Source organism: Schistosoma haematobium, chromosome 3, assembly GCF_000699445.3.
Source record: "Schistosoma haematobium chromosome 3, whole genome shotgun sequence".
Classification (NCBI taxonomy): Eukaryota; Metazoa; Platyhelminthes; class Trematoda; order Strigeidida; family Schistosomatidae; genus Schistosoma; species Schistosoma haematobium.
The window spans coordinates 40,418,237-40,444,513 of NC_067198.1; the positions used below are offsets into that span (position 1 = coordinate 40,418,237).

The 26,277-nt window shown below is 35.7% G+C and overlaps 1 protein-coding gene across 2 annotated transcripts in view; it reads left to right on the forward strand.

Annotated features, from left to right (window-relative positions):
* The window catches only part of MS3_00005788 (uncharacterized protein), a 108,225-nt gene that overhangs the window by 30,657 nt on the left and 51,291 nt on the right, over positions 1–26,277 (forward strand). The window contains exons 11-13 of one of the 2 annotated variants that reach the window (XM_051213869.1): positions 4,249–4,385; positions 8,703–8,791; positions 15,139–15,215. The gene's annotated coding sequence lies outside the window, so the exon portion shown is untranslated. Of the gene's footprint in view, positions 1–4,248; positions 4,386–8,702; positions 25,830–26,277 lie in introns of those variants that run through there. The other variant, XM_051213868.1, reaches the window with a different exon arrangement.

A 26,277-nucleotide genomic window follows, 5' to 3' on the forward strand; every position in this document is an offset into this window, starting at 1 on the left:
TAGTTGTCTTCACTTGCATTTGTTCGCGAGTATGAAGTAGAAGAACCAGGTCACCCTCAAAGTTTAAATCATTTAGTTGCACCCAATCTGTCGATTGTATTTCGTGTTTACCGTCAGACATCGTGGTTTTCATAATCCAATCAACCATCATAAGGAAGATGATGGGGCAGAGTAGGTATACTTGTCTGACTTCGACCCTTACTTACAATGCACCTGTCAGCTGTCCTTCATGCACCACTTTGCTCCTTAGACCATTGTATGGATTCCGGAAATTTTAACGTTCTTCTCAGGTGCACAATAGTGTCGAGGATTATTCCACGAAGTTCTCCTATCCACACTGTCAAATACTTTCTCGTAGTCAATGAAGTTGGTGTGTAGTGACGAGTTCCATTTAACTGATTATTCAACGATGATCCATTGTGTTGCGATTTGATCTGTGCACGACTGATACTTACGGAATCCAGTTTGTTGATCTCGAGGTTGGGAGTCTACCAAGTCCTTCATCCGGTTCAGTAACATTGTTTAAAACGTATCCTGGTACTGACAATAGTGTGATGCCTTTTTAGTTATCACATTTGCTCAGATCTTGTTTCTTGGGTATCTCGTAGAGGTGTCCTTCTTTCCAGTCTGTCTGTTGGTATTGTTCTTCCTCCCACATTTTCCTGTGTAGAAGGTGTAACATTTTTGAGTTACCTCTGTCTTAATTGAATGCGTTAGCCTATATATTTTCTGGTCCTACTGCTTTTCTCAATTTTGATTCGTCTGAGGGCCACTCTAGTTTCGTCGATTTTTGTTGTTTCGACATATCTAAAAATGTCTGTGTGTGTTGCTTCGATGTCTGGTGGATTCAATGGAGCTGGTCTATTCAACAGTTCCTTTGAGTGTTCCACCCATCTCTTCCTCTGTCCTTGAATTTTAGTGATTGTCTTGCTTTTTCTATCCTTGACTGGTCTCTCTCTGGTTTACTATATATCCCTGTCAGTTTCATCGTTGCGTCATATAGTTGTATCATACTTCCTTCTCTTGAAGCTTCTTCTGCCGTCGTTGCTACCTCTCCTACGTATTTCTGCTTTCCGTCCCTAATGCTCCTCTTAACGTGCCTGCTTCTGTGCATTCATCTTTTACCTCGACGTTCTCTGCCCTTGTTAAGCTGCTGTTTTTTTGTTCTTCCTTTCTTGAATCTTGTCCAGGATTTCCATAGCGCTCCATGCATTATGGTAAAACTTTTTGAGGACCAGAACCTCGTAACACGTTAAAGATAATACTTCTTTGATCCCTTTCCAGTTGTCCCCCACAACAGTTTCTTCTCCCAGTACATCTAGTAATGGTTGGGACCTGTTGTTGAGTTTTCTTGAATTGGTTGCGTTTTTGAATATGTCGAAGGAAATCTGTATTGGACCTTTGTAATGCTGTTTGTCCAGTGTTTGTTTAGCCTCAGTTTCATCTTGGCCACAATCAGGTGGTGATCTGAAGCTATGTCGGCTCCTCTCCTAGTTCTCATTTCTTCCATTGACCTTGTGAATTTTTTATTGATACAAATAAGATCTATCTGTTTCTCCGAGGTGTTATCCTGTGAGACCCACGTAGCTTCGTGTATGCGTTTGTGTGGGAATATTGTGCCACCTATAAAAAAATTGTTGAGTGCACATAGATTTGCAAATGCTTATTCATCCTCGTTCCCTTCTCCCAGTCCATGTCGTGCCATGATGTCTTTGTTACCGTTGTTGTCCATCCCGACTTTGACGTTTAGATCTCCCATCAGGATGGTCAGGTCCTTTCCTGGGCACTTCTCTATGATTGATTGCAGCCTCCCATAGAACTGATCTTTATTGTCGTCGTTGCTATCGTTGGTGAGTGCGTAACATTTGATAACATTCATCGAGATCCACTTCTTCTTATTGAAAGATACTTTGATGATTCTGGATCCATGAGATTCGCATCCTATAAGTGCATTTCGTGTTTTTTGGACAGCATCAGAACTCCGTGAGCGTGTAGCATTTTCTTCTTCGTGACCGGAGTACAGCAACATTTCTCCTGAATCTATCCTTTGCTGTCCAGCTTGTGTCCAATGGGTTTCACTTATTTCGAGCATTATCAAGTTGTATCCCCTCATTTCCGTTGCTATTTGACTAGTCCTCCCGGTCTCCCACATTTTCCGGACGTTCCATGTACCTATAAGAATTGTTGCTCTGGTTGTTAGAATGGGCATCAGCCTCGCGGCTTCCGAAAGAACTCGGCTTTCATTATGAGGTGTCATAATTCTTCGTTCAACTCCCAGGGCAGAGTTTAAATCGTCTAATTTGATTGGAGTTTTTGTAGCAAGGTTGTTTTCTACGGGATGGAGTTGCCAACCCCATGCCCGACCATCCTCCTTTGTGTGGGCTTGGGACCAGCAGTAACTGTAGGACAGCTACAGGCGGACTTAGATTATAGACGTAGGTACATAATTATTTTATCTATTAGTAATTTAGCCAGACAAGTAACAACATAAATCTCTCAAGACTGTTTTCAGTGCAAGTTATTCATTTATGGTACAAAAACATTGCGCAATTCCAAAGCTACATCATATGAATTTTACTTCACTAATTTTCCACATATGATTTTGATATCCCTGAACATGAGTCTTTAGAATTCTTCCAATTTCGCTTTCTATTGGTTTGTTCAAGGTTATCGTTTGCATCAACACCCAATCACAGTGCAAATTTCTCATCCCCGTGTGTTAATCAGCCTGAATGCCTGATATGTCGTGGTTAATCATCTGATGTAAAGGGATGACATTAGTCGAAATGTGTTTTTTTAATGGAATGACCTTGTCTATTATTTGACTTTCTTTAGGTTTTCATACTGCGATGAATTAAGGTGGGCGGATGTTTGTTGTTAAGCTAGTTGCTGTAGCTATTTGTCAACACTCATTTTTTTAAAAGCTCGATATATGTTACAGTAGATTTCAATTGATTCTTCCGGTAGACAAATTCTATTTTTGAATGAGATGAAGAATTTCTATACTATTCCTTATCTATTGGATCAGCGGCTTATATAATTACAGATCTAGTTATGCTGCTCAACATGATACTGTTTGTAGATAAATCCTGTCGAAACTTTATTTTTGTGAACTGAACAAAGTGATTTTCTAACTTTCAAACAAGTTCCCCCCATAGATATCATGAATACAATAATTTTGTTTTCTCAACTTCTTATCCAAGTGAATTTTAAGTGTTTCAGGAAGGCTTTACAACTGTTGGCTTTCGTATGCATAAAACCGTCACAAATTAGCTATGTATATTACTACTGTATTGAGATATCTCTGAAGTATTTGACCTTTTCTATTACTCACATGCTTCTCTATGATTTGGTCGTTGCCAGAGACGTCTCGGAAATTTTATGACTTCCGTCTCGTAATGAAATTTAAATAAATAACCTACCTATCCGTCTTTTTTCCATAAAAATGTACTCCATTTAAATGATGATGTTGCCTTAAAGTAACACTTGGGTATTCATTTTTACTATACCACTTAAACCCTGAACATGTGTGCAGATTTTGAGGAACAGTTGTTGATAACAGCTAGCAGTCTCCTAGCGAAGTTGTCATCGGTGCTATACATTTACTCATCATAGGTTGTTGATATGGTCAGTTTGCAATGAGTGTACTTGGTTATTTACACTGGTTGATCAATGAATAGTGAATGTCGTTGTATTTGTCTAATCTTTAGTTCCTGCTGGATTCTTTTAATCAAATTGAAATGTTCTCACGAATCTAAATGACTCGATTTCGTATGCACTGCTTTCGAATATTATTTTAATGGAAACAGTCAGTAGGAATTGCTGAATAAGGACGAGATAAGAATAGCTTAGTGGTAACGTCCTTTGTTGTAACAGTGAGGAGTTCAGTTTAGAGTTATGTGAAGATTCTCCTCAAGATCATAAATATGTCATTCCGACAAGTGTCTTAGTTCAGTGTCTGATGACTGCCTCCAGCCATGTAACAGCTTATTGTTTTCTGTGCTTAATACAATTTGACACTCACCATGCAATTGTGATTATCACTAGTGTCTTTAAATTCCTGCTGAAGGTATATATATATATACGAAACGTCAGAAAATCTCATTTTTCTACTCATTGGGATATTACAAATATATTATTTATTTATTCATAATGTACACTGTTAATACTCTGCAAAATCTCAGTTGTATTTTGACTCAAATTTCATCCATTTATGAATTGTTATCGAATTCTTTTATAAAATTTCAGATTTCTCGTTGATAAACTTGATCAGCGTAATTTTCTAATAGCTTCAAATGATGATTATTTTTATGATGAAGTTGAAAAGACTCATAAATATAATAATACCGAATTGAATGAAGCAATAGCTGCTTGTAAGCAAAAAGGTAATAATTACTTTGTATGTGTATGTGTGTGTGACTTATTGTTCCCTATTGTGTGTGAATTCATTCTGTGAAAGAGTTCAGAGTGTTTATTGAATTTTTTTTAACCATTTATGTCTGTTTAGACCATGACTGAATATCTTATGTATTTTGATCTGAGAAGATAAATGGCATCTCTCTTACAGTGTTTGTATTACTAATTCTGCGAAATTTACATAAAACTTATTCGTTTAGTAATCATTTGAGAGGTCAATTGCTCTACTCTTATGACAGATTTTCTTCATTAAAGACAAAATATTAGTTTGGTTAACAATCGATACAAGGTCAGTTATGGCTACCATTCAGTCCAGGACTCGCTTTCGGTTTTGTTTCTCACATGTAACTATCTACTACTTGTTTCGTTGTAAATTAATTTAACTCATGTCATTTAATGTATATTTACTCTGTTGTTGTGTTAGTGTGGCTGATAGGTATGGATTTTTATTTACTACTGGTTAAATAATTGAATATGAAAATGGAACGCTTTATATTTCAGGTCATGACATTGAACTTCATGTAGTCGCGTTTGGAACTGCGTAATGCTTAAATTACAAGCGTAATCAATACTGAGGACAGGAGAGGGGGTTGAGATACCAATAAATGATGTAAAATAGAAAAAAATGTAGACATTGATATGATTGTTCATTAAAATACAGACATACGTGTGTATAACTTGGACTTGAAATAATTTTCAGCGAGCGTTATGATCAGCCTGTTTAAATGTGTGATGTTGATTTCAGATATTGAATGTCTGAAACAACCTTGTCATTTTGTAAATTGTCAAGTTGACTATTTATTTTCTAGTCAGGTATTGGGTAATCTTCGTAGATAAGCTAATAGTATTAGTAGTAGTGATGGCGGCAGGCTTGTTTACTACCCTCGCTTAGTTTAAAGCATATCGTATTTCAAGGGGTTTTATGGAGATTAGTTTAATTTGTAGGCCGTATTCGTCACATTTGTTTTATTTGGAGCAACATTAAGAACCAGGGAGCACTGGACAACTGTTTCGTCCCAGCATGGGACTCAGCGGTGCGTACTCACGACCCCGTGCACGGGGTCCGAACCAGGGCATTCGATCTCGCACGAACATCTAACCTCTGGACCATTTACCTGGTATCCAACGGTGTTAATGTCTAACTCCAATCAATCCACGTTATTGAGCGACTAAATTCCATTGTCTTCGGTTGGTAACTAACTTACCCAACTCATTTGAACTCCAGTGGTCACGTCGTAGTATTACGGGACTCCGCAAGACCTGGAGGTCCGGTATTCAGTCCGTGGTGGTATCATGAGTGCACTATACCGAAGAGTAATGCTACAATGAATCAGGTATCCATTGTTTTCTGGTTTTCAATGGTACTCGAACCAAGATTAGTGTGTGACTAGTACAAACTTTAGACTAGCCATAATTATCAAATTTACTCTATTATATTACTTAGAAAATATAAAATTTTTAGACCTCAAATAAAATTTTGCATGAAGTTCACGTTGCCATATTCAATAATACCGCGAGAAAGAGAAAAACCATCGAGGAAATTATAAGTAGACTGAAAATAATTTTTTTCATGGATTCTATCTAGTAGTTAGTAATTGGGTAGATTTGTGTCATACCTTATCCAGCTTGGTCACTTTTATGAACTCAACTTTTGTATGCCCATTTGACAAGACTACTATATTATGGAATTCATCAATAATGAATCTGTTTACATCAGTGACACTAATGACTTTCTGTTTGCTAGTATCTCTATCAAGTGTTGGTTAGCATTGAGCACAAATCGAATGATAAAAAATCATTTGAACTTAGGAATAATTGGAAGAGAGCTCTGTACATTTTGTTATTATTATAATACAATAATGTTACGGCCTAAGATTTATTCGGTTGAGCCTATGGTAATTTCTAATTACAATTGATTGAGATCATTCTAATACGTAAGGGATCGAATGTGACAAATTCTGTACGCGATGCTCCAAATGATGGAATCGAAGGTTGATGGGAGTAGTGTATAAGATACTTGTTAACAATGAATATAAATCTGAAGTAGAACAGTTCTGTAAAAATATAGCAACAACGCATGACCTCAGGATACAGGAAAATCCAAAAACCAACTGATAATCACCAATATGAAAACACCAGAAATTGTACGAAAATATAATTTCGGAAAAAAGTGTTTCTTTAGTTATCATTACAGGTAAGAAATTTACATTTATTGACAAAACTAGATTATTTGAAATCTTCCTAACAAATTAGAAGACAAGAAAACAAACTTACAACATAGGATATTAAATATATTTGTATATCTCTAAACGACTGGGCGGAAATAATGTTTTAATCATCTCACTATTTAATCTTGTTTAAGTTTGTTTTTCAGTGAAATCATAAAACGATTGGAAAAATGGTTTCATTTTTCTAGCTTGAGTGAATTATCTTTATTAGTGTATAAGTGTGTGTGTGAACTCCCTCTTGACCTGGGTGGGTTCACTTGACTAGGTTTCATTGTCAAATCTAAAGAAAAAGTCACCAACGCCTTTTTTTTTCAATACCAGTTTGTCTAAAACGAGAATGAAAGCTGCATAATTAGACTGTACAATACCGAAAACCAGTGACTACAAGTGACTGAATATATTTATTGTTGAAATAATTTTATTCACTATATCACTTTATCAGTGTTTTATCTTTCAATTTCACTTCAAAGTAATTAACTTATTCAGGTAATTAATCGGTATAGGGTTGTGGAGATTGTTGAGTTTTGATCGCGATCATGAATCGATCAACGTTAGACCACCATTGAGCACCGGACGGCCGTTTCATCCTAATATGGGACTCCTCCGCAGTGTGCATCCTCGATCCCGCACGCGGAATTCAAACCCAGGGCCTTCTGTCTCACTTAGTGGTTAAGCGTTCGGGCGCGAGACAGAAGGTCCTAGGTTCGAGTCTGGCGTGCTGGATCGTGGATGCACACTAATGCGGATTTCCATACTACGACGAAACGGCCCTCCAGTGCTTCCAGGTTATTCAGGTAATATAAAATAGTATTAGTGTGATGTATGCTACTCATGTAGACAAACAAGAAGATCGAGTTGAAGAGAACAGAAGGGAATTGTGAACTAGAAGAATCATGTAGAGCGTGACTTTAAAATGACGAGAATTCGCAAATGAAATATTCGCTTTATGGTCCTCATATTTTACCATGATATTCTGTAATTTTGTATTAAAATACACTGGTTTTCTTTACCTGCGTTCTCGTTCATTATATTAATTGTCAGGGTTTATTCTCAGTTTCATTTCTTAGATAAACCAAGATTATTACTATTTATATTTATATTTAATATTAGGCATAATTGTAAATACTTTCATCAGGTTTCTTTCTACTGTTTTATTTTTAACAAGCATTATTGTAGCCTGTTTGGAAGTTATATTTGATTACAGTAAAAATTAATAAATTTTCTGTTTGATAAATCTACTCTCTATATTGTTTGTTCGACTTTGCTTAGTTGTGTTGATTACAATCGTGATAAGCGGGTTAAAGGCATAGATAGCAATTATTCAGTAGAATTTGATAAACATGTTTTTTTAACAAGATGATAATTCATTCTGAAGTTGTTTCGTTATTCAACTAGATCTTCAATTTTCACTTTATTATTAAATGTTATGAAGTAAATCGAAGATGAAGTATTCGATAATCAATTTATCGATTAAATGAATTCCCAGGTAGTCTGTTTAGTTCTAAATATCATAATGATGATTTATTAATTTTGCTACAAAAGTGAATATTCATGATCCTTTAATTTGCTTAATGCATAATAACTATTCTTGAATGATTAAGATCGGATAATTGTGTTGTAATCGACCACATCATATTGTTATATTTGACAAATGACAAGATAGGTTACAATCTAAAATGTTTTAATTTATATTCCTCTCTCTCTCTGTGTGTGTGTGCAGTATGTGAAGTGACTCATTGGGAAGTTTCATTCACTGAGTGATGGAAATAAGTAGCATAAAGCTGATCATCTCGCTAATTTGTAGTGGATAAATAAACAATATGAACCTATCCATCCAATTACAGGATATAATCATCTCAAAGTTTATCGGTTAAAAGAGGTCTTTTGTTAGAACAGAACCACTACTGTCCTCTCAGTTAGTTGTTGATGCAGAACACCCAGAAACATGCTTACTGTCTTACATACGTAAACTTATTATTGTTTTCTGTTTGAATAACTTTGATAAGTGCTCTACATGTTATGAAGTGAGAGGTATTTTATTTACATTATTTTACACAGTTTGGTCATCTATGTATAGTGGAGTGTTAGCGATCATCGTGGATAACTGTAATCTTACACGACTAGAAATGGATCCGTTCATTCGCGAAGTAAGTAATCTAGCCATAAGAATTATTAAATATGTTATCATCCTAATAATTTGACGATTTCTGCATTCATTAAATTGTCGAATTTTTTATTGTTATCTGAGCCTACATTTACTGTAAGACTTATACTAGCAATTTTAGACATTGTTACAAAGCGACATCAATATCTCTAGCTCTGTATTCTTTAGAATTTGAGAAAACAGTACGTAAGAATTGGACGTTTCAAAAGACTTGATTATTCTCTATTTTAAATTATATTTTCTGTTTTTTCTTTCAGTGAATAGATTTTAATAAAACTAACCAAGAAACGTAGTTTCAACGAAATCTTTTCATAATCATAAACATTTTATTAATTACTAGTAGAAAATATTCTGACATAACATTCATATGTGTATGCTTGGCTGACTGTGTTCGCAGAGTATTTTCTGTTAGTACGCATTAATTCTGAGTAATGAGTAATTATCATTACTAAAAGGTTCATATCAGTCTAATCATATGCCTGGTCTGAATTTCATTTTCCAAAAAAAATTGGCAGTCTATATTGTGATTGGTTGATTTCAAAACTAATCACTGATTGGTTCGTTTTGATTGATTGTGCTCTAATCGATTTAGATTGAAGTCTCTTCTAGTTTTTCTGTACTATTTGAGAATGGCTTAAATTGTGTTAGTAGCAGTTTATAATATGTCAATCCTTCTCCAACTATTTGTTAAATTAGATAGATCACAATCATTGAGTTGTACGCGTGTATTGAATTTACCGTCTGTCCGTACTCTAATGTGAGTAGATCTTAATGAGTGGATGTGCATACTTTGGCTACATGTCGGATAACTACACTCCCTAATGTCCATCAATGGATGTTTTCACTTGTATACTTTATTAAATCCGTCATGTTAGTTACTAAAATAAGCTTTTTCAGTAAACAGAAAACAAAACAACATAGAATTATGTTAGTAATACTGAATCAATTTTGACAATATCATTAAGTGTTCTCCACCTCATAAAATAAGATTCTATTGAGAATATCGATGATCGAATTACATCATTTTGTAGAATTTGTGGAACTTAATTAATGTATCTAGTTCTTTGACTAAATTTTCAGCTCAAACTTATGGAATATTGTAAATATTATAAACGTAAAACTTCAGATTATAATATAAAGATAGGCTATTTAAGGAAATAATTATTGGTTTCCTGATGCGATTTATAAAATGTTGGCAATAAATGTAAAGGCTAATTTTTTCGGTCTCCTGGCTTTTTGTCTATAAAATCATCTAAAACATCGTGTCACGGGGATCGGCTGATTGCTTTTTGGTTAAAATAGATTAGATCTGGGTAGAAGCACATATGCAACGTTCTCGTAACAAAAACAACCATCCTGAACATATCCGCTCAAAGTTTTTCTAGATATTCATGATACTGAAAATGCCGCTTACATGGTATGCAAGCTTTTTTAATTGAATATTCCGTTCAAACTAAAGATAATCTTCATCGTAAGCTGGCATCATCTGTAGAGGCGTTAGAAACGATGTTGAGAGTTATCTCTAAATCTGAAAAAAACCTGTACAAACTAATTAGAAATCCAGTACTCTCCTTTGACCTCTTCATTATGAAGATCCTGAGAATTAAGCTGAAAGTTGAGGTCTTTAGAAGCAATCGAGTTTAAAGTGAGACAGATTTTCACTGATGGGATCAGATAATTATTATCACGAAGCGACTGGGTTTGTAGAATTTAAACCGATGGACTCCATAGTGTCTGATTATTGTCGTGCGTATTTGAAGATGTGACTGTATTTGAATCCGGTTCTATGTATTATGATCGGTGCATACTGGAGAAATGTCTTTGATAAGAACGAAATAATGAAGGTAAAATAATATGATTCATTAACTTAATAAAGATCCTATGTTCCTGACTTTGAATCACATTGTTCATGTTCATATATGTGCCTAGTCCTACATTGTAGCTGACTGACTGTGAAGCCTGGTGATACTACCTGATTTCACAGTTTGAAGGTGTTTTAACCATAAGAGCAGAAGGTCTTCACATCATGTATGTTTCTCAATGTCTCATTTGTTGGTGTCTGTTCATGGTGGAAACTATTTTTGAATCAATTCTGTTTAGACTTTCTATCTGTAAAACATCTCTTCGTAAATACAAGGTCTACGGTTGTTCCAAGAAAGTTGAGTTTAGAAAACTGAATGAATCAAAGTATCATGTGTTGCATATATATGTACACTCGTGAAAAACTCTAATGATTTGTGATCAAAATGTAGTTCCATTTGTTTCATTACTATTGTCAGATGTGATTATCAAAAATTGATTGTATAATAAGGCGGTATCTTGACATACGATAGAGCCTAATTTGTGGTTTTGTAAATATATTAAAATAGCTTTAAACTGATAATTATGTATCCTACAATAAAGTGGGTTTCATTTTCTGCAAAGTTGTATATGTATTTCAGGCAGTAGGAATTGTTGATTACCTCTGTTATTCTAAAAATAACATGGAAAGTGGACTAATTTAGCATGCCATTTAGTTCATTGACCATCTTTGTATAGGCGATAAACAGTCCTTGAGGATATATTCAGTTGTGAGTAATGTGCATAATTTTGCATGGTGATTATTCCAATGGTTATATTTAGGCAGTATTCAGTATTTTTATGCCCTTTAGTAAAGCCTTGAACTATCTAGTTCCCTTCGTCAGTAAATTGGAGTTTTGAGAAGTAAGAAAGTTCCCAATATCTTTTAAATTAATATCACGATGTTGACCTATGGTATCGTCTGATTGAGTATTTTCTCTCTTAGCTTACTACCTTGTATTTTATCGATATCATTGATATTAACATCTAAACAGAATGATTGTATCATATTTTTAACCTCTGGGAATAGATTAGTCTCTTATATGACAAAAGCAATTTGTAAGCGAGGAAAAAAGGGCGAAACTTCTTTCAAGACTTAATTATCTGTAAGTAAAGATACAACGTAACACCTAAATGTCAACATTCAGTTTCCTTTAGTTTTTATCTTGTATAGTATTCAATTGAACAACATAATATCATATAAGACATCTTTATCGTTTCAGTTTCAATATTAGGTATTTATAACTACATAGATTAATCCTGAATATGCTCTACCGTGGCTTTGTTCAGGTATCATATACGTGAAGCGGAACTCAGCATAATGATGTGTTGTCAACCAGACACTTTACGAGATAACTAGCTTCATGCTTACACCAAGGTAAGGTTAGTTGGTGCATTCTGTTCTGAATTCCTAGATACCTAGAGCGATCACTTTTGTCACAATATCACCAACAGTTACATAGCCAATCAGTAGCACAAACTGCTACACGATTTCTAACAGTCTATTTTAAAGAACGGATGTACGCTCCCACCGCCCTCGTAAAACCACACTTAACTTCGGCGATACGAAGTCCATATATTTGTGAGCATTACTTAAAAGTAAAATGGGTAATCTGGATTCCCTCACATAATAAGACCACATCTTACAGATTCTCTACACGATCAACATACACTTTCTTCTGAGTTGCCCCTAAAACATCATTTAGTTGAAATAATTAGATTGAACAATCCTATTTAACATCATTTCTGGTTTGTAACCATCTAAGAAGAGAGGTGGTTGAAGCGTATAGCTGCTTGAACCAACATAGTTTGTGTTTGTCTTTCTACAGTTACCAACTGCAATCCAGAAATTGTTAGTTGGTTATTAACTAGACTATCGTTTCAATAATCAGTTCTTGTGTTTATCAGGACTATTTATTCCTCGCTATTCACTCGCTTATGTGGTTTGTGTTGGAGGAGTCCTGGAAATATCCCCCGCAATAGACCCTAGAGGCACAGAAACGCCAGGGGACGTTTAGTTCAATCAGCGTTATATCTAGTCATTCAAGAAACATGTAAGAAATGCAGAATCACGTGCCATGGTTTTGAATGGTTATTTACTTGTACTGCCACTATATTTAATATGGTCCCAGAAATTCCCGGAAGCTTGAGGTCATGTGTAATCTTTGAAATACCCTCGTCTTTCTTTACATAAACTGACCTTGGAGTAAAGCTTTTACTCGCAATTCGCGCCTCTTCAATGTCCTAGGTGACGTATGAAAGTAGTTAGGGATATCGGAACCAGCTAGAAAAAGTTTTAATGTGTCGGTAACAAGACTTATCAGTTTGCAGATTGCGTCAACGCACATTTGTACAGAGCTTTACATGTATCACAACTGATTGTGAGACTCTAGACGTTCTCGGTTCATATATTGAGCTCTTTATGAAGAGATCTTATTATTTTTAACTACATCATAGTATTCAGTCTTCTGTTTACCTATCTTCGAGCAACAATCTATGGAACATCCTTGTTAACGAGAGGTGTATCTGATAAACATTACTGAAATAACTATGTTTTTGAGGTTGAACATAACATTGCTACAGTATTTGGAAAACCCTTTATGTATATATTGTTATCCTATTTGCTTTTGAACGGGGTTTTGATACGATTAAATATAATTTGTAATTTGTTGTTTAGCCTTAGTCATTGATTCTGAATATTTACTTTTGTACTGCTTTTCGACAGATATCTATTTAATTTTTTCCACTACTGATGAAAAATTAATGTTATCTTTCGTTTGCACTGCTGGATATATCTTCATTATCCAATTTATATTGAATTTTAGTTCAATTTTATTCTTTTCTTTTTATTGACCTTCATTGTACATTTTACCAACCGATAGACCTGAGAAAAAAAATTATTTCAGACACACTGAGCATGTATGTTCCTTTACACTTTCTGGTGTACTGCATCCATATGAATTACTGAACCTAGTCAGTCCTTGGTTTAACTGGAAGAATAGTAGCAATAACAGATTTTAGCCTGTTCAACCAATAAGCTTCACTTTAACTAAACTGACCAATGAAATTTCAATACTTTCACATGGATCAAGGCGACAAATATCGATTTATTGAATTTAACTAGATAAAGCTCTGATGACTACAATAGCTCTTCCTCTGATTAGTTTAGAAGTGAACTATGGTCTTTTTGATATGTATGAGATAATAGTCTTTTCCTTTAACTTGTAGAGATTTATGACTAAATAATACTTCAGGTAGTAATTTCATTATCAGTATGAGGATTTGTGGAGATGGTAGTATTTTGACAGTTGAATTTACTGGTCAATCTAAGTCATCCATTACTTCCGGGTTTTCAATGGTGGCCTAGCTTAGATTGCTTCGTGTATTCAACTGTTAAAGAAAGTGATACCAGTGTTTTTATTCAAATTTGTGACCGATAACGGTCAACCAGATATTACTATCTTATTGTAACAAGATTTATTATTTACTTACTGTCTTATCATTTGTTTGAGTGGGAGTTGTTTTTGGTCAGTTTCTATACCAATAAAACTTATATTCTGTTGGATAATTGAGTCTATCATTAGCTTTCTGGATTAAGAAAACTGTAGACGTGAGATTAATTTGTTGTTTTTATAGGCATCTATGAGTTATACTACTCGGCCTCGTTTCTGTTTTCGGCACCTTTAGATTCTCTTAAGAAATCTAGGAAGTCATTTTGTCGTCTGAGATCGTTACACATATGCCATACCGACTTCCAATGTTCAGTCATTTAGTACTTTCAATGTGTTTGATAAATTTCATTGCTGCAAGACACTTTTTTATTCACTTTCCGGAGTGTGACTTCTCTCGTTGAATGTCCACTTCAGTTTTATACAGTGACTTGGTAAATACCATTTTCTTAGATAGTCATTTAGTGATATGCGTGGGTATTGCAAGTTATGACATTATTTACCTTATGACAATTACTCAGAGATTTGGATTCTGAAAATGGTTTTTAAAGTCCTTGAATTAATTATGTTTGTTGCGAGTACCTCTGGTCATGTACTTTTTATACTTCACAAATTCACACCAGTGATAGGGATTGGAATCCTCCAAGCTTATAAGTTCTCTATAGAGTAGGGCATAAGTTTGATATTCCCTAGTACTATACCGTAGTGGCTAACCACAGGTCACATTTAAGGAGTTTTGTAAGTATCCCATGATACATTTGGCGTTGATCAGGTCATTTCTACAGAATTGATCATCTATCAAAATACTACTTGGTTTGACAATTTAATAAAGGATGATTAATATAACAAAACGCACCCAGTAGATAGTACTGGGTTTTTAAATGGTAGGTAGCTTATTCGAATTTTAGTGGGATCATCATTTGGATGTAAGATGTATCTATCTAACGAATCTCTAACACAGGGAAATTTGCATATGTACATACTCTTGACGTATAGAATGGTTAATTGATTCTTATTTTCTGCTGTTTACTGAATATGCAAGGGTGTGAAACGAAACTACTCTGTTCACCTTCTAGAACCTTGTACACCTTGGCGTTACAATGCAAAGAAGTTAGTCAAGTACGTTGATCGTCTGTATTTTGTTTTTTGTGTACTAATAATACTTAGTAATTTAAATTTCCTATAAATGTTTATTTCCAGGTTTCATTTTGTGGAACTTTTTATTAAGCTCAAATGCTACAACTTTACTGTGAAATCGGAATTTCGATGGAGTTTTGTTCTCTGAGCTGGATGGTTTGGTCGTGAAGCTTTCATCGTTCTTCTAAACGATGTCCTCAGCACTACTACATGAAGTTTGTGCTAATGATGCTCCACGACCAAACCATCCAGCTTAGAGAATAAAACTATCAGAATCATGCACTTGAGCAACAAATGTCGATCATCTAAAAGTCGGAATTTCAGTAGAACTCTTGATTAATATGCTTCATTCAAGCAAGTGATTTGTGCCATATCCACTTACAGTTATATAAATCGTTGGTTTGTGAATGAGTGTCGATTACACTGATGGTTAGCATACATTTGAATGGATAGCATTCAGTCCAATAATGATAAGCATACTATTCCTTAAATTCGTTTACAGATTTGTACGTGGCGTGGAGCCACTTCTCATATTGATTAAAGAATTATAGTACTCGGGCATATCAGTCAGTCAGCTACAACATCGAACCAGGCACATATATGCATCGGTCCAAGTTGCCATACCTCATTAGCACGCAAGATGAACACCAGATTCATAGGAGTGGTTAGGTCAAAGGTGGTAATATATAGGAGAAAGATTGCATATAAGGATATAGTATAGGAAGAAAGAATTAGTTAGTAGAAATAGATATGAAGTGATTTTAATCTCTTAGTTTAAGCGAAGACAGGGAGTGTATACGCCTACGCCATTGTGATAGATTCCTAGCCATGTCACCAAGAGTCTCCAACCATTGGTTACGAAAGTCACGCGGACCCCAACCAAGTAGTCTGCATCTACCAACATGGCTCAGACTAGGAGTTAGTGACTTCAAGCACTAATACCACGTTTTGGTTTGTCCGCCCCTAACTTTCTTCCAGCCGTCTTCAACACTAGTCAGCATTGCGCTTCGCGGTAAACGGTGTTCAGGCATACGCAACACGTGGCCCAACCATTTCAGTCGATGAAGATTCACAACTTCACCACCTGATTTACCATCATTTCCAAATACCCTACATCTAACATCACTATTACTTACCCGGTTATCCCAGCAGATGCGAGCAATATTTCTAAGACATCTGTGGTCAAATACTAGTAACGTACGAGTATCTTCTACCCTCACTGACTACGTTTGACAGCCTTCAAGTAAAACAGGACGAACTGCTGTGCAGTATACTCGTCCCTTAATTGATAGACGGATACCTCGCCTTCGCCATAGTTGGTGACTTAAGTTGGCAAAAGCCAAACGAGCTTTTCGAATCTGTGCTGAGATTTCTTCTGACACCAACCCATTAGGGCTTATCAGACTTCCAAGATAGGTGAAGTTTTCAACGCATTCGACTACTTCACTCCCTATCCTTAGTTCAAGTATTGACGCAGGCCAGTCCTGAAGCAACGATTTGTCGCAGGATGGTTTTGACCATTTCTTGTATTTAAAACAATTAGTCCCTTTGATAAATTTAGATAATGCAATGAGAAGACGTAGTTTATCAGAATTATGTGATATATTTGCGCAATACATTTCGAACAATCTGATCACACATATACTTGTTAAGAACATTTATATATGAAAATTAAGAGGTCAACTAGACAGGTTAAGGGTAAGTCATAACAAAGGAAAAATATTAAAGTACATAAAAAACAAATGTGATTAACACTCTGGTTAATAAATAGTATTACCAGGGTAGGTTAAGTGTAAGGACAAATTGTTTTTGAACACACAAAGGGGGTTTCAATTTCCGTATAGCCAAGGCTTCAATAAACCTTAGTATACGTCCTTGAAGGCTTTTGTACAACACAACAAATGCTGATTTGATATCAATCAAGTGTTTCGCAATGGAGGATGATGTCTGTCTAACCTGTGATCTTATTTGACCATAGGAATTCATTTCTTGTATATTGGGACAATCAGTGGTTGTGACCAGTCAGATGGGATTGCATCCAACTCCCAGATTTTAGCTAAAATATTAGTCAACCTGACCACCAAAATTTGATCACCATCCCTAAAGACCTCTGCAATCAATCCATCTGAGTCAGCTGTTCTTCCTCGTTTCAGATTAACTATAGCCTTTTGAACTTCAGTTAGTCGGAGGACCTACTTCAGTGTTCCATTCAGACTGTCTGGGAATGGTAGATAGTAGTAGTGTAGCTGAAGGTCAGCTGAAGTGCTCCTTAGAGTGTTCCGCCCATCATTCTGAACGTCTGGGCTGAAAGCAGATAAGTGTCGTCTTTTTTCGAGATCACCTCACTTGCACTTGACTTATTAATTCCAGTTTCTTTTATTGGTCTGAAGAGTTGTCTTGTGTTACCTATAGCCGCCGCATTCTCCATCTCTTTTGCTTTCGTTGACCACCACTGCTCACGGTCGTCCCTTAGACTTTTGGTTAACCGGGATCTGATTTATTTTCGCTCTTCATCGTGTTCAGAGCCTGATAGGATGAGTTTACGAGAATCCATCAGTGCGATAGACCTTGAAGAAATCCTTTGGTTCTTTATAACCCTGTGGTTTAAATCACTAATAGATGTCACTGCTGTTTCCACAGCTGTTTGTATATCTTTCCAAGCACCATCTGGGTCAGCCTCGTTTTCAGAACTACCTAAGTGAGACCTCAGTTGTTCCTGGAACCTACTTTTGGTTTTCTCACTACTCAATTCAGTTCTAATGGGTCTTTTTACTGTGGCGTCTAGTGAGGCGCAAGCAGATGCGTGCCTGTATTAGAGCATGGTCGGAGTCCAAGTAGGTATTCCAGAATGAGCGACAATCTTCTACCGACCCTCTCCAACGATGACTGATGGTAATATGGTCTATTTGAGTCGATCGTTGGTTTGGTGTAGTGGGTCGCCATGTTAGACGATGTCTCTCCTTATGCTTAAAATTTGTGTTTGCTAAAAATAAACGACTGTCTGAGCACAGTTGCAGCAGACAATCACCATTATCTGTTCGCTGAGCCTGGATTCCAAAATACCCATCTAAATGCTTTTCTGTTTGGTTTAAACTACCTATCTGGGCATCAAAGTCACCTGCTACGAGTACTATGTCTGAACGTTTAGCTTTTTGAAGAAGTTCAGTAGACCTGGGACAGTGTTTTGCGCACTACAATCGTTGGCCATGATGTTACTTGAGGAGGAAGTCAAAAGAGGAAGTTTAGAGTTGAAAGTCAACAAAGGAGGAATAATAGGAATTGAAGGGGGAAATTGATTATGAATACAGTGGTCTTGAGTGCTGTTAGAGGTGTGAGGGCTGTTGACACTTCCCAGTTGTCCAGACCGTGGAAGGGTTCTTCTAGAGGTACCTGAAAAGAAAATTGGACTAGAGGTGGTCTTAGTGACCTGAGAGTGTGATCGTAGTGCCTAAGTGACAACTGCTTGAGGTCAGCCACACACGACCTTATTGCGATTTTTGAGACTTTACTACCGGAGACAGATATCCGTGGGATAAGATGATGTGTGCATTTTTAGGGTCTACCCTTCCTAAACCCACCCTTTGTGGGAAGGCAGCATCGCTGTTATACTAGTTGTCTGAAGGAAACACCTTACTGCCTTCACACCTCTGTACAGTCAGCAATACGACTTCGCCTTCGGACCTTGGGTTTGTTGCTTTTATTCTTACTGTTCTTCAACCGACCTGTCTGTCATAGTAAAACCTTGAGTAACTATTGTTCCAGCCAGTATAGCTTTATTGGTTCATCACGGTAGGCAAACCCGACCACCATGTCAAGTTAGCAACAACGGTCGGGACCCCGGCATATACTTTAATAGTATCTTTAACCCTTAAGTCAGGGATTTTCATTATTTTTCATCAAGATCACAGAGACAGATACTACAATCAGTGTAGCTGATCGGGATAAAAAATAGTGAGGGATTTAATTGATCAAGTATAACTTTTGAAATTTAATGAGCCGACATTGAATCGAGTTATCTGTATTTCGAATGAGTTGTTTTTGATTTTATTTCCTTACGGTGCAGGTAAAAGCACTGTTAAATAATAGTAGGGGTGTGTGAATAAATCCCAATATCCTTTGCTGCATTATTATTCAACCTGCAATGAAAAATGTTGACTACTGGATTTGAATCCGGTATTTAACTTATTGTAAAACAACTGTTATATTCTTCTGATTTATTTGAGCTTTAGGTGTGCTTGTTTATCGTGAAAAATGCTTCCAACCTACCCAGCCATTTCGGTTTCTGTTTTAACGCTTGTTCATTTCATTTAGTTTCCTTCGTACATTACTTACTTACGCCTGTTACCCTTCGTCGAGAGGCATAGGCCACTCAATCTCCAACCAACTTTGACCTGGGCAATCCTTCCTAGTTCCCAGTTTCTATCCATTCTTTCGATATCTGCCTCTAATTCCGACTCTATGTTTTTCTTGGTCTCACTATTTTCCTTTTCCTTTCAGGATTCCAAGTTAGGGCTTGCCTCATGATGCAGCTAAGTGATTTCCGAAATGTATGTCCTATCCACCTGCAAAGTCCTTTCCTAATTTCCTCTTCAGGTGAAATCTGGTTTGTTCTCTCTTACAGTAGACTGTTGTTGATGGTATCTGGCCAACGAACATGGAGTATCTTGAATCGGCAATTGCTTATAAGTACTTGTACATGTTTGATGATGGTTGTGTTAGTTCCGGAAGTTTGAGCTTCTTACAGTAGGACTGTCTTGACATTCGTATTGTAGATTGTGAGTTTGATATTGGTTGAGAGTTGTTTTGAGATGCAAATGTTCTTGAACTGTAGGGATGTTGTTCTTGCTATGGCAATCCTTGCCTTTACGTCTGTATCAGATTCTCCTTGTTCATGGATTATGCTGAGTAGGTGGTACGTGAAACTTTCCACCAATTGTGATTGTGTTGGTGTTCTGTGTGTTGTATTTGAGGATGTTGCTTTTTCGCTTGTGTTTGTTGAGGTCTATTGATGCGAAGGCTTCTGTTACACTAGTTGTCTTTATCTGCATTTGTTCGTATGTATGTGATTGAGGAGCTAGGTGATCTTTGCAGTCCAAGTCGTCTAGGTGCATCTAAGCTGTCCATTGTGTTCTGTGCCTCTCCAAAGATGTGAATGTATCTAATAGTCGTTAATTGGACTGAACGGATAACAAAGACCAAACTGTGCCACTCAAGTCACACATATATAATCGACTTAGCTTAGCGGTTAGTGCTGGTTGGTGGACACTTTTACGAATATAAGTAGCCTAATCAGTGAGTAACATGGGTGATTTTGTATCTAATAGTTTGGTCAGGTGCTGATAAATACTTGAATTTATGTAGAATGTAAAAGTTACAGAATCCAAAAATATGGCTACATCATTTTTAGTCTTATCAGATGCAAGAAGTGGTAAAGCGTCTCAGTGGTTACAGGAAATATCATATTGTGGTCATAAATTGTTGGGGATGTTTGTTCTACAAAACAACTTTTAAAACTCATCTTTTTGTAATTTGTATAAATTAAAATCTAGCGTTTCTCGCTCTGAAATTTATTATGCTGTTGGTTTTGTTGTTTTTCCCTCCTGAAAGTACTCTGATACCCTTTTGTCTAGTTTATGCTTTCATCTTTGCTAATGTTAATATCCGATTAAGGGTGGGATTATTTTCATTCTTACACATCTTTGGAATGGTATTTTATGCGCGGATGTTTCTCTCTTTCTTCTGTAAATTGCTTTATGAAGATAGTGTATAGTGTGTGTTTTCTCATCTTATTTTCAAAACCATCTACTAGTTTATCCTCAGTTCAAATCGAACAGCAATTTTGGCGCGTAATTTCCGTATTTCTTGTTGATTCTTGCTCTTGTTGCTTAATCTTTCGAGGGCTATTGAATGACTACTTCATATTTTTGTAGTTCAATTAACCACGTCAACATCCTACTACTACTGGCTAGTAAGGCTATATTTGTGGTATTAACACCACTATCCCTTGCTAGTGCTAATTTATTGAAATGATGTAGATATGGCATTCTTGTTCACATAAAGAATTACTAAAGTCTATGTTCTCCTTGATTAGTTTGTATGTTTAGATCTGTTAGTGTTAGTTTTTAGGCTACTTAATTTCATTCAGTAATACATTTTGTTCATGCTGATGGTCAGGAAATCAACTTTTCTTGTTTGTTAGAACCTGACACTAAATATTCACTGTAAAACTATTGTGTTTATTAATTAATGAGTCATATATTGTTTTTCTTTTCCAAGAAATTTATGAGTCTTGTTAATTATTGTATTACAATGTGTCTCCATATGTTTTATGAGAGTTAGTCAGTCTTTAGAATGATAAGATCATCAATTGATGATTTGATAAAATTGGTTTCTTCATGGATAACGTATTATATTATCTCCTCACAATTGACTTGTAAGTTTGGCTTGGTGGTTAAATTACTGAAATTTCAACCATTTTATCGCAGCCGGTTCAACTACAACATCCCTTTTTTAAGTTCGATTTAGTCAGTTAAGTAGTATTACTAGCAGCATTCGTTTAGAATGTGCTTTGCTCAAAACCGAATGCGCAAACAACACACACATACACATTTGCTTCCTAGCACGCTTTGATATTGTTATTCGAGTGTATTAATTAGTTGTACTTTCATTGGGGCTCTATCAGGGTTTGGGGCACCTAGATTCATGTATACACATTCACAGAATAATTACTCTGTGTATACTTTTCCATTTGTGCAATGACATAGTTACCGTGTGTACTGATTTTCACTGCATGTACCATAACACAACAACTACATTGGCTAAACTTCACAATATGGTGGTGTGTGTTGCTTTTTTTTAGAAAATGTTTTTTCAGAGGCGTATTATGTGCTCGTGTGTATGTGATGTATGTTTCAGAATACGATACCAAGTGACATCAATCGATATTCTGACGGACATATTCCACATCGTATTGTGATTGTTACATGCGACTGCGTACGCAACTTAATTGATAATTTAGATAAATAGGTGCAGATATACACACAATCATTGAGATAATTTGTCATTCACAGCAATACAATAATGTTTTGTTAATTGTAATCTTATATATAGGGGTATACACACATTGTATGTACATACATCAATAAGATTATTATCCATTTATATTACCATTATTATTTTTGGGCGTAAGCTACACTGGTCTCATGTGTTTGTTTCTCTATTCTCTACAGTGGTATGGATCGATTATCATCGCTTAATTATACATATGTATATTCATAGAGGGAGTGAGATGTTCTGTCGAGCATCGCATTATCTTTAGTATTAGTTTGATTCCCCTGTAGACTACTTCTTGAACATTCTCAAGAAGACTATGCAGCTGCGTGTGCGGGTTGTATGTGTGAATGTATGCGTGTGAATGGATGTGACCACTTTCTCACCTTTTCTAAATAGCCATCTAAAGGCTTGATATAACTAATTGTGCAACTCATCAGATTTTTCTGTTCCAAGGTTTAATTCTAAAATTCTGTTTTCTCCAACTTGCTCATGTTCAGCTTTCAGTTATAAACGTGATCAGGAACAAGATGTTTGAAAAATCTTTTTAGTTAGATTGGAATAAGACAAATATATCGAGCTCGATTATGTCAACGTCAGTTAATGACAGTACAACCAAAAAATCAACGATGGTTGATTAAGTGATAATCCAACAAGGTAACAGTTCAAGCGATATAACTTTAACAATTAAACCGCAACCGATTATGAGAGATAAACTTTTCCACTAAGTCTAGGTCACTTAGAACAACCAATCATAAAGCAAATCGCGAAATGTTAAGCGTACGCGTGTTATCGTTAGCATGAGGTGATATACTAGGTGAAGCTGGAAAAGGGAATTACAAGTAAAACAATAACTGGCCCCATTGGCTATAATATATATAAATACCATACACAAAAAGATATAAATCGTTATATCCCAGCTCTATGACTGAATAGTGATTTTCTTTCTGCATCAGTTTCGATCCCATGTGGTGTCGTGAGTACCCATCTTTGTAGGAATTTCTAATTTATGTCACTTCATTTTCAAACTATCCATTTACTGTGTTGATATAGATATCTAGTTCTCAAGTTATCTTCGACGAAACAACTTGTTAGTATTTAAGAGTGATACTATTGACAGGCGTTCATTATAACGGCTTTTTCAAAAGAAAGTTCCATGTCTTCATTTTGAGTGAATGTCAGAAGGAGGATCTAAATCTCGCGGGAGTAAGTTAGATTGGAGAAATATGTATATCACTTGCTTTTGTAAAAGTCAGATGGTTCATGTGTCGTCTCAAGGCCAAATACTAGGCGGGAAGTTACTGTGGAGCGATGCCGTTAGAAGAAGGTTTCAGCTCCCATTGTGTTTAGGCCATGGAGGAAAAATGTATAAGTACTCGTGTTTTATGAGTAAAATTGTAGAATGCAGATATAACCATGAGTGATTCTTATGATGTCTATGTAGTCATGGAAGTAGTGTCCAGCCAATGAGCAGAGTTTGTATGGATCAAAAGTATTTCATAATAAAAGTCAAATTTTAGTTGTTTTAGGAAGTTTATTTATACTTCAAGGTATCTAATTTTGCGTCGTTACATTTGTAAGATAACTCCACACAATAGAATTGACATGAGTGCGAATTTTTTACGCTAATAATTTCTTTCTTGAATGTTTCTCATAGTCATGAACAGTTTTATTGTAGAACTGTCGTTGTCACCCTATCGATGTGTAAAAATGGTTACCGATTTTGAGATTATTACTTCACCAGCTCACCTATTATTCAACGGATCATTAATAAAATGGAAAGCTAATCACAATCGAGGGTGTGCCGTTTAGGTTTTTTGGCGCGGAATTCAAATATCATGTATGACGAGCAGTAAAAGTACATTTATATACTGCTCGAAACATTGAAAACGATAGTGGAAAATTCTTTTTTACTACAGCAGAGTAAAATTGATAGTGTTGAACGTATTAAATGTTTGATTTTCCTCTTTAGGTTGTATATAATACGCAAATAAACCTTATCGTTAAGCTCTTAATATTGAAACACGCCCTAACCTGGTAACATTTCATTTGATGAATGAACTAATCAGATAGCGCCTCTTGTAGTTTTGGATGAAATTTATTCATCTATATGTCTGTAGGAAAATTCGACACTACAACTAATGTCTAACATCTCAAACTCCAACCCTAAAGCCTTAAACCTTACCCTAAATATTTAACTTTAAACAGGAACATTGTGGGGACTCTCGAAAATCCGTTTGGGTTTTTATAATAGTCCGAAAAAGTGGACAATCAATCTCCCATAAGGACGAGTTTATATGTCGTGTTTTTTCGATTTACAAACATAGTAACCTGTAGAAGACATCAATAGATTTATCAATTACGTAACTCAGTTCACACTTTATGATGCTACTGTTTTCTTCCTCATAAACTATCTATTTATAAAATGTGTTTACTGATTGACTGAGAACTGGCAGGAAGTTCGTCCCGGATTTTTAAGCTCTTCCTTAAAGTATACTTTTACTGGTATTTCTCTCGCGCATTCAATGTGATAAAACATAACGGTCAATCATTTATGAGTTTCATACAAAAACTTGGAATTATTTCACTCAGTTCAAATTGACTGTACAGTACGCTCATCGATTTGTGTACACTAAGCAAATAAACCCTGCTACTAATCCCCTCTAATCCTCTCATATCTGTATGATAGGTCTGGTCAGCCGTAGGAAATGTGTATCTTAAGTAAAGGGAATCTCAAAGCACAAAAAGAAGTGTAAACTTTGTGATATAGAATACCAATTGAAAATTTTTGGTGTGAAACTTAAAAGCTGTTGCCCAGTTTGTATAGTTGAACAAAATCTTCATTTCTGATATCTTTGATGGATTTATATATTTGTGTATGTATCATATTTATGTGACAGTATTGTAGTAGTCACATCGAATGTGAACTGGTGGTCTTTTTATAGACCTCATCAGTTGCATATTACTACAATTCAGTGTGGTTGTTTCAAATCACTCCCGTCAGTATTAACTGTAGGATGTCAGTAATTAAACTGGTGATTTATGCGTAATATACCCATTTTTATGACTGTTGAGAAACTTGACATTTTACTTGGAGCTGGATAAAGTCAATCAGTGCTGAATCACTGCTGGTATCTAATCTTTCTCTTGTAACTAATCGGATGGTTTGGTCTTCATCTTAGTGGTTTCCGATGTTTCTGTTAAAACGTTGACTCGTCAAAGAATGAAACTACTGACTTATGGTATCAGTTTGTTATTTAAATGTTTTTTTAATGGTTTGTAGATCCTTCGTTTTACTTTCCGATTGTTGAAATAACTACGTAGGCTAACCATCCCAAGACTAATGATTATTTATTTATAACTTACGTATAACCTGCCCCAAAAGTTAATGTAGGGTCTGCGGCGAGTGAAAGTTTAGACTAATTGGAGGCTTTCGAAATTCATTAGAATTCCTATTATCTTCCGTATTAGTGATCCAAAATAATGTGTATCACATAATACGAATTGTACACTTCAACTGCTGCTTGATGTCCAGAGGAATGTACGATATAATTCATATACTTTTTCCCTTTTTAAAAGTCTGAAAGACATACCTTTTTTTGAAGGGTAACAACCAACAGTTTAAATAGTTTTTGTAAACAGTTATACTATAGTATTAGAGTGATTTTCAACGTTTCTTGAAATAACCACGACGATTTGTAGCCCAATGTTAGCTAATTAGGAAACAGTTAATGCAAATGATTAGTTTGTAGGAAAAAGATAAATCGGAAAACCAACCACATATAAGGTCATCCAGATAACTCCAGAACACTCATCGTATCACAATTTATTTCAGCGTTCTGAGCAATGTACAGAGGTATTTCCACCGCACATTTTATATGACTTAAGGTAAAAGTCATTCATTTTTGAACTTCTCACAAAAATTAAAATCACTTCTACGTTTCTGATTGCCTCGTTCTCATACCATGCTTTGTCTTTTGTGAACTAGTTTCCA